The sequence below is a fragment of the Oryctolagus cuniculus genome, chromosome 15 (genome assembly GCF_964237555.1).
Source record: "Oryctolagus cuniculus chromosome 15, mOryCun1.1, whole genome shotgun sequence".
Classification (NCBI taxonomy): Eukaryota; Metazoa; Chordata; class Mammalia; order Lagomorpha; family Leporidae; genus Oryctolagus; species Oryctolagus cuniculus.
In genome coordinates, this window is record NC_091446.1 from 39,444,744 (window position 1) to 39,455,866 (window position 11,123).

Genomic DNA, 11,123 nt, shown 5'->3' on the forward strand with positions numbered 1-11,123 from the left:
AAAAAGAAAAAGATGGAGAGGCCACAGCTCAAGGAATGCAACGAATCCTGTTCTAGAAACTGGAAAAGACAAGAACTGGATTTTCTGGTGGAGCCTGCAGAGGCAGCCCAGGACAGCTGACCCATTTTGACCTCCAGACAAATAAAAGAATAAACGTGGGCTGGCACTGTGGCAGGTAAAGCCACCATGGGAAGTGCCAGCATCCCACATGGGTGCCAGTTTGAATCCCAGCTGTTCCACTTCTGATCAGCTCTCTGCTATGGCCTGGGAAAGCAGTAGAAGATGGCCCAAGTCCCTGTGCCCCTGCTCCCACGAGGGAGATCTGGAGGAAGTTCTTGGCCCAGCCCTGGCCGCTGTGGCTATTTGGGGAGTGAACCAGTAGATAGAACATCTCTCTCTCTCTCTCTCTCTCTCTCTAACTCTGCCTTTCAAATAAATTAAAACAACCTTTGAAAAAATAAAAAAGGAAGTGGGGCAGCAGGCCTGGGCAGGTGGCAGAATTGAACTTCCGTGCAGTAGCACAGAGGCGTCAGCCAATCCCCCAGGGGGTTCCAGAGCGGCCTTTCAAAGATCTCCCAAAGGGACCAATCCTTTCTATCCCTACACTGAGCAGTCTTCAGAGGCAGGCTGTCCACAGGGAACCAGCTACCATCTGGAGTGAGGCAGCAACCTCTGACCGAGGGTACTCTCCGGGGAAGGGCTCAGCAAAGGGGCCACCTGCAGGAGGGGACGTGCCTTGGTCCTGGGTTGGGGGTTGTGGTTGAAGCTGCTCGCTAAAGCATCTGCTAAGGGGATGGGACCATCCCCCAACAGTTCTGTCCGATTAAGTTCCCTGAGCAGAGATGTGAGGGAACATTGCTTACTGACCCCACGCTCAGGCCATTCCTTCAGAGGCACATCGCAGGTTCTGAGCCTGTAGGATTCTTTTAGAAGCCTGCTGACAACAGCTCAGGGACACCTTGGGCAAAGCTGCTGACATAACTATAAGTGGTTTGGTCTTGGACTGAGGTTTGAAAACAAACCTCCCATTGGACCATTTGGAAAGCCTCTGAGAAAGCCCTTAAATAAATATCATAGCCCCTGGCTACATGGGTTAGGATTGCTTTGGCCTGGTTTTCTGGGACTAGCACTGCGTCCTGGCTGATAAACTAAGCTGTGTAGAAAGCCCAGGGAGCGTGGAGCCAAACCCTGTCCCAGCCATCACACCACACCAAGCACCAGCCAACTCTGGTGTCACACTCCAATGCTAAGGCTCCCAGGCAAAGCGGGTTGAAGTTGGTTTCCACTGAGCCTGCTCTTTAGAGGGACCACTGTCAGAATAACAACTTTAAGCAAGTTGAAGACCTTCGGTTTCAGCCTTCATTGCTCTAAATCCTGCACTCTATTTTGTAACGACTGTGCTGAGTGTAACTTAGTGGTGCAGCACTGACCTGGAATCTCTGAGGGACTCAGAAGCCTCTGTCTGAACCGAGTGTGGTATCTGAGGTCTTGACCTTGACACGTAATAACAATGTGACCTTGAGTGAGGCTGCTCTCTGAAGCTTCTGGACCTGGTTCCCTCAACTGTGACTTGGGGCTGAATTAAAATTATCTGCCTTTCAAATGAATAAAAATAAACTTTTAAAAACATTATCTCCAAGATTGTGTCCGGTCTTCACGCTCGAAGAATCTGCGGTCCTATAGGCATGGCAGTTGCAGAAAATGACGTGCGTTTATACAGATGCTGGCATTTTCTAGAATCGCCTTTGTTAGGAGCAAACTCCTGCCATCAGATTCTTTCAAATGGATGAATATATGAATATATCATGCTTATTTGCAGCAGCTGCTTTTGCTCAAAGTCAGTCGCTCAATATTCCCTTGAATCACCAAAATAGATCCTTTTCATCAGCCGGTGAATTTTCTAGGGGCTGGTGCATGAGTGGCCTTTACATCTTTTAAAATTCACGGGATTATTTTTGACGCTTAGCAGAATGGTAGAATAGGAAGCTGCTAACTTATTTGCCAGAATATTTGCATTGCAATTTGTGCCACCTACTCACCTTGTGACACTGGCCAGCCATTTAATCACACTGAGCCTCTCTGATAGGCACGCTGGTCAAGGTCATCCCGGCCTACCTCACGTGGTAACTGCAAATATCAAATGAAGTGGAGCTCATGAGAAATCTCTGGAACCTACAAAGCTTATCAAAGTGAAAACTCACTATGATGATGATTTTAACGCCTTCAAAGCCACATGCAAACAATTATTCCATCAGTTGCATTTGCTTGGGCAGAAATCTTCCCTTTTCAACACAGGAGGGTTAGCCAGTGTTGTCAGAATATAAACAGAGTGTCAAGACTTATTGTGCCAGCTCCATAGGTTCCCAAGAGAATGATTCCCAGCAGTAACAATTGCTAAAACAGTGTGTGAGGTCATCTGCTCTTAGCAACTGAGATTGGTAGAGAAGGAACAAGCCCAGCATCCACCCAGAGGACCGATGCTCACCACAGTCCTCATGTCTGCAAGGGGCAATCGCTTTGCCGCCTGCAGTGCCCTGCACCCCTGCTTCTGCATTGGGAAACACAGTTCTGTTAACTCCTTCCAGAGCACATGTTTGTCACGTGGCTCTTCTGGCTACAAGGATGACTGCAAATACAAACCCAGCTGCAATTCTAACATCAGAGCCTTGAAGACTTTCCTGTTGCTATGTGTCACTTTATTCCTCCCAGGTTGCAGCAAGCTCAAAGGGTGTCTCCTCACCTATTCTCTTTCTCCAATGTATTCTCTTGGGAAAACATACAAAATGGTATCATCTCCATAAGCGCAGCGTGCTTCTGTTCCTAGCTTTTCAAATATCTTGAATTCAACTTCTCTTCTGAAAGACGATTGAGAAAACATCATAGGAAGCCAATTGACAGCTGGCTTCCTATTCTTGCTGCAAGTTTAAAAGTACCTAAAGCAACTGCGAAGGAAATGCAAACTGTGCCAAGATTAGAATGGCTTACCAAAGCTCTATTTTATTTACATATTTACTGAGTCTCATTTTCCTCTTCTCCATCTTGAAAAATACTGAAAATCAGCTCTGCTGTCTGGGTGAGAACGGGCGCAACAGGTCTGCAGGGGCCAGGCTAAGTCAGTGTGCATTGGCAGGTGGCCATGCATACCACACCAGGGATGGGGTCTGTTGTTATGGAAACCAGAGTCCTCTGGGAACACACAGGTAGGGGCAACAGGTCTTTGGGAACAGCGCCATAGGATGTGGCACAGGCTGACAGGCAGACCCCTGCCCAGTGCAACTGAGCGTGACAGCTGAGTGGAGCACAGGAGCCCATGCTCTTCTGCTCAGGGTTGAAGATCTGTGTTTTCTTCCCCCAGGCAGATGGCAGCTCACAGGGGTGCTCTGCTCACTCCTTAGCAAGGCAGAGCTGGCAGGTGCTTGCGACTACAGAGCCAGCAAGGGCTAGGTCTTCTGGGAGCTTCCAACGGTCCGGATGTCAGTTACTTGTGGGTTCCCATTTCTCTACAGCCAATTAGCTAGAGTTTCAGAGAGCGTTATGTAAAACGTGGGTTCACTTGAGCTACCTTCCTGTGAATCTTCTGTGCCCACACACCTGTAACAGCCTAGACACATTGTCACACGGGTAACACTCATATTCCCACCCCCTCTTGTAGACATTCCTGCTCCTGATGCTGGAGAAAGCTGACACATCAGAGAACAGAGCTTGCCTGTGTTTTTAAACATCAGGGCTGACAGACAGATGTTTATTTTGACATAGGGTGGTTTGCTAGGCTCACAGGGATTTGGGCTTGAAAGTAATGAAGCTCCATTTCTTTTCATAATATTTGAGCTTCCTTGGTTATGATTGTTGGTTTTTTCACTTCCCTGAGATTTGACATGGTGAGTGGTTTGAAAAATCACTACCAGGGATCTTGGGGTCAACACTTGTTCACTCACAAAGTTAAGTGAAATACATAGCATGCACTAGACAGGAGCAAGCCTAGCCAGGGTGGCCCTGTCTGAAGTGACACTCTTCCCGATCTATGGCCCTGGAGCAAGCATCCCAACCTCAATTACCAGTAAGACTCTCCCAGCCGAGATACCTTGTGTTAGAAGTACCAAGTAGGATTCTTTAACCCATGACTTCATGAACATGGCAAAACATGCTAACAGAGAATGATTGACTCCAACTATGAAATGAGAATTATGTCCAGTTTGTTACAGTTCACCTTAACACACTTCTATGTTTTGCAGGCCACAAATAATATAGAGTGGGTTCTGGAATCCATGTCCACATAGATTTTAGTGAAGACCTGTGTCTAGGAAATGTCTCTATCTGGCCTGTTCAGATCTCCTTCATTTCACCATCCTAGTGCTCATACAAGTGTGCTTGCTGCTGTTTTCTGTGTCCTTCATCATTTAACCCCGAGCCCGTCTATGTGGATGGAGCAGAGATACTGCAGTGTATTCACCCAAACCCCATTTCTGCTGAGCACAGAGGAAAACTCATTTTCCAGCCTCCTGGTTGGTGGGTGATACTGTCTGAGCCCTGACCAATGGAATAAAGGCAGAGGTGAACAATGCCACATTCATGTTTCTACTCAATGCAAACTCACTCAGTGGTGCCATGGGTGAGAAATAAACCTTGATTGCATTATTCCAGTGAGATCTGGGGATAGCTTGTTATACCACTCAGAGTAAACTTTGAAATAGCAAAATAGTTTCTCTGTCCACTGTGACTCAGATTTTAGACTTAAAGTAAATTTCTCATTGACTGTATATATACACAGATTTTCTCTCATCCAGTATGATATCTGTTGTCTAATATCAGAAGAATGGTTGCTCTATATGCAATGCTGGATTTCTTTGTTCCATTCTATACCACCCTGAGTTACACTGCATGGGAGGGGTTTCATAGTTCAGAGCATTTTTTGTATGCACCATGTGAAAAATCCTCCCCATTGCAAAATAAATGAATAAATCATTTCCTTGGTTCTTCCCTGAGTAGGATTATCAAACATCAAAATCTGACTTGGGGCTGCCACTGTGGTACAGCGGGTTAAAGCCCCAGCCTGCAGTGCCAGCATCCCATATGGGCGCCAGTTCGAGTCCCAGCTGCTCCACTTCCGATCTAGCTCTCTGCTATGGCCTGGGAAAGCAGTGGAAGATGGCCCAAGTGCGTGGGACCCTGCACCTACGTGGGAGACCTGGAAGAAGCTCCTGGCTCCTGGCTTCGGTTCAGCTCAGCTCTGGCCGTTGTGGTCATTTGAGGAGTGAACCAGTAGAATGGAAATGGAAGATCTCTCTCTCTCTCTCTCTCTCTCTCTCTCTCTCTCTCTCCAGTTCTACCTCTCTCTGTAGCTCTGTCTTTCAAATAAATAAAACAATTCTTCAAAAAAAATCTGACTTACCTGTTCCCATTTTGGCATGTGAGCTACAAGCAAGCGTTGAAGACGAAGCCTTCCTGGATCCCACTGGTTTGAAGGTGTGCTTTATGCCTGAGGTATCCTCTCAGTTCATCTTCAGCATCTGGGTGCCAGCAGGACAAGTTCCAAACAGTGAGACCATCATTGAATGCCCACATACTGACACCTCTCCTGGGCCCAGTAGGTTCAGGAACTGCTCCCTTATCCTTGAAAACTAGAAAAAAAAGAATAATGTAGATTAATAGGATATGCATGGGATTAGGTTGTTGGCCTTGGTATTAACCTAGGTTCTTCCACTAACTTGCTGGGTGACTTTGAACAAATTGCAGCTTCTCTTGGCCAATGTTCCTCTGTTTCTTCACCTATGATGTGAAGACAATCGTATCTTCTCTGGCTAACCTATTAGGACTCTTTTGTTTGTATGTTTGCAAGATTTATTTATTTGAAAGGCAGAGTTACAGAGAATGGTGGAGAGACAGATACACACAGACACACACAGACACACACAGACACACACACAGAGAGAGAGAGAGAGAGAGAGAGAGAGAGAGAGAGATTGACCATTTGCTGATTCAATCCCCAAATGGCTACGATGGTCAGGGCTGAGCCAGGCCAAAGTCAGGAGCTTGGAGCTCCTTCCAGGTCTCCTACATGGATAGCAGGGGCCCAAGAACGCAGGGCATTTTTTTACTGCTTTCTGAGGCATATTAGCAGGGAGCTAGATCAGAAGTGGAGCAGCTGGGACAGGAACCAGCACTCATATGGGATGCTGGGGCCATAGGCAGCAGCTTAGCCCACTGCACCACAATGCTGCCTCCCCCTAGTAGGATCCTTAAGTTGTCATAGAACAAAATAGATAGTGTACTCAAGTGTAGAAACAATGGAAAATTAAGCCGGCGCCGTGGCTCAATAGGCTAATCCTCCACCTTGCGGCGCCGGCACACCGGGTTCTAGCCCCGGTTGGGGCGCCGGATTCTGTCCCGGTTGCCCCTCTTCCAGGCCAGCTCTCTGCTATGGCCAGGGAGTGCAGTGGAGGATGGCCCAGGTGCTTGGGCCCTGCACCCCATGGGAGACCAGGAAAAAGCACCTGGCTCCTGGCTCCTGCCAGGATCAGCGCGGTGCGCCGGCTGCAGCGGCGGCCATTGGAGGGTGAACCAGCGGCAAAGGAAGACCTTTCTCTCTCTGTCTCTCTCTCTCACTATCCACTCTGCCTGTCAAAAAAAAAAAAAAAAAAAAAAAAAAAAAAAAAAAAAAGAAACAATGGAAAATTACCACGGGGAAAATGAAAAGAATAATTTCAAGCAAGCTCACTTTCAATCAGGTTGTTACATGTTGTGGGCTGACCCGACTTCTGTAAGAAAGGGTTGCTTTTTGAAAATGGACATTTTCTTAAGGATTATCTGACAGTTTTCCCATCTTAGTAACTATGCAAAAGCAAGAGACAGTGCCTAACAGTAGGACGTATATTATTGCTCTCTGGATGGGCAGTCAGATTAATCAGATTGGTTCGTTAGTGCCACATTCCAAACATCAACTCAACAGTACTAGGGCTAAGTTTGCCTATGTTGAAAACCCTTAAAATGTCTTAGACAATTTTATGTCTGACAGTTTGTCCTATGAGTAGACAGATATGAGAAATGATACATACTTGATGTTTGAAGGAGCAAAAGATAAAAAGCACCTAGACTTGCAGTATAAGAGTCACTCATGGAACCAACTGTGGAAATCCATGTAATGACAATGGAATTTTGATAGACTGATATGAAACATTCCCCTCAAAATTTCACTAAGTTAAAAAGCAAATTGCAGAACAGTGTATAAAATAAGAAACCATTTGTGTCAAAAAATGTGGGAAGATATATTTGCTTGTGAGTGCATAAAATATTTCTGGAAGAATACCAAAATGCTGGTATTATTGTTTGCTTGTGGAGAAGGAAATAGACTGGCTAACGTATAGGCTATGGAGAGCCCATTTATGTTTAATAAATTTAAAAATGTGGATAATTATTCAAAATAAAGCTTAAAGAACATCATTAGAACAGTTCATTTAACTTTTTAAAAACTTTATAAGAAAGGTTGAGAGAAGAGAGATCTCCCATTCATTGTTTCACTCCACAACAGCCCACAATAGCCAGGATTGGGCCAGGCCAAAGCCAGGAGCCAGGAACGCAACCCAGGTCTCCCACGTCAGTAGCAGGGACCCAGCTATGTGAGCCATCACCTGCTCCCTCCCAGGATGCACATCAGCAGGATGCCGGAGTCTGGCGCACAGCTGGGCCTCAAACCCAGGCACTCTTCGATGGAAGGTGGGCGTCCAAAGTGGTATCTTAACTGCTGCGTCAAACACCCTGACCTTAGAACTAGTTCATTCTTTTCCATTTGTTTACTTATTGTATTTATATATATATACACACACACACACACACAACATCAAATGTAGTGTTTTAGCTATTCTTGAGTGTGTAGTTCAAGTGGCATTAAGTACATTCACACTGTCATGGAGCCATCACCACCCATCCCACCATCTCCAGAACTTTTAGATATGGTTCACTTTTTGTCCATAGATGCTGCACATTTCCATAGAAGAAAAGAAATACATGCTCCCCTCTCCAGGAAGGAAAAGCACTGGTAGGACGATTCTGACAGCTCCTGGATCCTTTGCTCCTCTCCCCAGAATAGGTGAATGACTGAGCTGATTGGAGACTTGGAAAAAAGACTGCACTGCGTTTTTTTGCTTCACAGCCTTCTGCCTGGGAACCCATACATTTTCATATTCCTCCAACCAGTTAACTTACTTAGACAGACTTTGCCCCTGCAGACGAAGGCCTGCAGTTCTGGGAAAGTGCAGTCATTTCAAGAGAACAGGGTAGCAAGTTCATTTGGGTATTGCTCAGAAATGTATGCCTTATTTTTGTCCAAGACTGATTCTCACTCATCAGCCTTCTAGAAAAGGGGTTGGGTGCAAAACTCCACGTGAATGAGAACACCTATGGCTGAAGATGACTGCAGTTGACACCAAGGCTTGGACCCAGCCTCCTGAATGGGCCAGAACAGTGATGCTTGCTTAAACACGAATCCTGGGGGAACTCATCCTGCTGCTAAGTCGTCAGGCTGTAATGGCTGGACTTGAACCCAGCCTCCTGGTGTGGAAGGGACAGAGTTTGTGATTCCTCTCCGCTAGCCCTAAGCTGGCAGGAAAGAGCCCAAGCCAAGGTTCTGCTATGCCAGACCCTTATGTTGTACTCTCAGTGCTAATTACTCCAGACAGAGAATTGGTATTTCTTTAATAACGCAACTTGAAAACTTCACAGCCCAAGGGACTCTGATGTCTGATCCCACTGAACTCTTTATTCTGTGCTAGAGACATGAGGGACCCAAATGCCTACTACTCTTCCTGTCTGTGTGTTTTTCTCAAGGAACATTGCCTCAGCAGAGTTAGTATGTTCTACAATCTGATCCTCTGGCATTTTTATAGAGCAAGGTCAAGTCCCTTCTATCAGTTATAAAGCTGATGCTTTCACCTTTGAACTCCTGAACCTGAAGCTCTAACGGTTCTGAACTGATGGGGTGGGGGTGGGGAGAGGGTGGGATAAAGGGATGACTTATCACACTCTGCTTAAACTCCAACAATTTTCTTTAAATTACTAAGCTATGACTTTGACCACCACCTGCATGTATAGAGTTTCTCGTATTTGTTTCAGAAAATCCCTTAAGACAAGTCTCATGTCTAATAATGGTACTTCCTCGTAAAGCCACCATGCCCCTGAGGTCCTGAGTGCTCATGCTCCATGGAACAGGGCAGGGTTGCTTAATGCTGTCACCGCTCTTGCCTCTGCACCCCTGGGACCCAATGTGTCCCAGCACTGGTCTTCATTTCTACCACTTGCTTAGGCCAGGCTGAATGCTTGGCTTGATACCAACTCAAAAGCCAGGCACAGGAAGAGAATTTAGCACTAATAGGTGATTTCTCTGGTTACTCAGGCCATCCCACCGCCTTGCAGTTGCCTAAAAATTGACCCACCTACAATGAAGTCATGCATGCCCACTGCTGGCAAAACTCAAAGCTTGGCTAAAACCATGGCAAGTAAGGAGTTTGTCTTCTTCTCTAGTCTGTGTTATGCCTTATCCAGGGATCTACTTCTGCCTAGGGTGATTGAAACTGGTGATGTTCACGCTTTTCAAGAGAAACAAGCCCTTCCTCTACAGGGGTTTTACTTGTCCGTCCACCCTCCACTCCCTACCAGGAAACCATTTCAGAACTTAGTAGTCTAATATTGATATCATCTAGGCGAATGAGTCTTCAGTAATATGGCAGGATATAGTAGCTCAATCTGAGTGAATCCTGCCGAATCCAAACCAGTCCCTTTGGTAAGATGAAGTCCTTGTCCACTCACAGTTTTTACCCTTTTACCTTCCAGCTTCCAGTGCGTGTCCACCCAGACAAGAACATAAGCATCCACCTGGTGCTCATGCATCTACCAGTGAGCATCAGAAGGAAAACCTGCAGAGATGCAGCTCCTTCTGCACCACCAATACGACCATTATCCTAGAAAGGAGCTTAGCTTCTTGGTGTTAATAGTATCTCCACTTGAGAAGTAACATTTATTTAACACTTGTATAATGTAGACTCATACAGATGGTTTCCCAGCAAACAGAAATTTGTGCCTTTTGAATTGAAGTTTCTACCTTTGGAGGGACTGAAAAGTACTTGTGGTTTGAAAATCTCCATTTGTTTGGGTTGTATTGATTAACATTTCTAAAAGAGTCTCACCCTGGACACCACATGCTAATCACAACTGGACTCCCAACTCCTTAACATAACCTCCAAGGCAGGAGATATCTGGGTCTGTCTTACCAACACAGGCCATTGTGTCTCCTGTCCTGTTGAACACACATGCCCCTGCCAGAGTCAGGGCAAAGTGCCTCCAGGGGAAGCTTCCCTTGCATCTTTACTCATGCCGCCAGCCCAGACAGAGCCTTCTCCCTCGCTCGAACGTTCCTGCACTTGATGAAGTCTTCTCCACATTCATTTCTCTCTTTGGACTCCCACAAGGCTCTTCGCACTCATCCAGTCCATGCCCCACCCAACAGGAGTGTACTGAGGCTTACCTTCTGCAAGACGCCATATTGACTAAGAGGCTTCTAGTGATGTTAACAAATGGGGTCTTCCCCCTGTGAGTTTACACAAATAGCAAAGGTGGGTTTCATTTTTCTACTCAAGCACTGTTTCCTTATCTTCCCCCCCCTCCCTTCCTTCCTTCCTTCACCGTAGCATTAGCCAGCTTTTCATTAGTTTAAATAAAATACCTAAGAGGAACTTCTTAAGAAGGAAAAGGTTTATTTTGGCTTATAACAGGAGACTCACAGGTCAGGATCAGATGGCCCCATTAGTCTGGCCTCCAGGAGAGCCGGCCATGGTGAGGGAACAGGCACATGGTGAGCCAGGAAGCAGAGAGAGACGAGCTGGGCCAAATCCAGCTTCAGCAACCAACCCTTTCACTAGAACCACCTTCTGAGGACAGGGGCCTGGCAACCTAACCCCAGCCCCGGCCCCCGGGCCCCACCTTCCAGCTGCCATAATTAGGCCAAGTCTCCATCTTAATCTATGAACAATTAGCAGAAGACTTTGAGATTCAAACACCTATGTGAGTCAGTGAACCAAGTCCTGCCAATCTATAACAACCAAATAACCTCAAATATCCAATACGCTTTCTCTTGG